We start from the raw sequence: 1,029 nt of genomic DNA on the forward strand, positions 1-1,029 counted from the left end.
GACAGCGATCATCACCTGCTGGGATTCACCATCCAGCGCAAGGTGGCAAAGGCCTGCAGCAAGGCAGCAGGAAGGCAGACTTCAATGAGCTAAGGAGAATAGTCAGGGAAGCACTGAGGTCCCAGAGAGGAGGGGAGCCAGGTGTCCAAGAAGAGTGGTCGCTCCTTAAGGAGACGATCGTCCAAGCCCAAAGGGAAGTAATCCCAACATGGATCAAAGGGGGCAGGAGGGTGCAAAAGCATCTGGGAATGTCTTCTAGCAAAAAGGGAGGTGTACACCCAGTGGAAAGGAGGGGCCATCACCAGGGAGGACTATACCTCAGTTGCTCGGGGATGTAGGAGGGCGGTCAGGAAGGCCAAGGCGGAGATTGAACTGGGACCAGCTTCCCGGATCAAGGACAACAAGAAGTCCTTTTTTAAATACATAGGGGATAAAAAGAAGGTACTGGGTAACATGGGGCCTCTGCAGGACATGCTAGGAAATCTGGTAGTCACACCAGACAGCAAAGCTAGCCTATTTAACAATTTCTTTGCCTCCATTTTTCTGAGCAGGGACTGGGTCATGCCCCCCTCAACTGGGACCCCCATAGGACCCAGGGAAGGTGCACTTAGGCCTAGGGTCAGTGAGAACCTAGTCAGGGAACTTCTGGAGGAACTGGATGTATTTAAATCAGCTGGTCCAGACGATCTCCACCCCAGAGTGCTGAGGGAATTGGCTGAGGCCATTGCGGGACCACTGGCATGGCTGTATGAGCACTCGTGGTGCTCTGGCGAGGTGCCAGAGGACTGGAAAAGGGCCAGCGTGATTCCCATTTTCAAAAAAGGGAGGAAGGAGCACCCAGGAAACTATAGGCCTGTCAGTCTTACCTTGATCCTGGGTAAGCTTTTTGAGAGAATTATCCTGGTGCATGTCCACAAAGGGCCAGCAGGGGAGATTATGCCTAAGGGCAACCAGCATGGGTTCATTAGAGGCAGGTCCTGTCAGACCAACCTGGTGGCCTTCTATGACCAGGTCACCAAATCCTTAGAT

This window comes from Crocodylus porosus, unplaced genomic scaffold (genome assembly GCF_001723895.1).
Source record: "Crocodylus porosus isolate Cpor-Errol unplaced genomic scaffold, CroPor_comp1, whole genome shotgun sequence".
Lineage (NCBI taxonomy): Eukaryota > Metazoa > Chordata > Crocodylia > Crocodylidae > Crocodylus > Crocodylus porosus.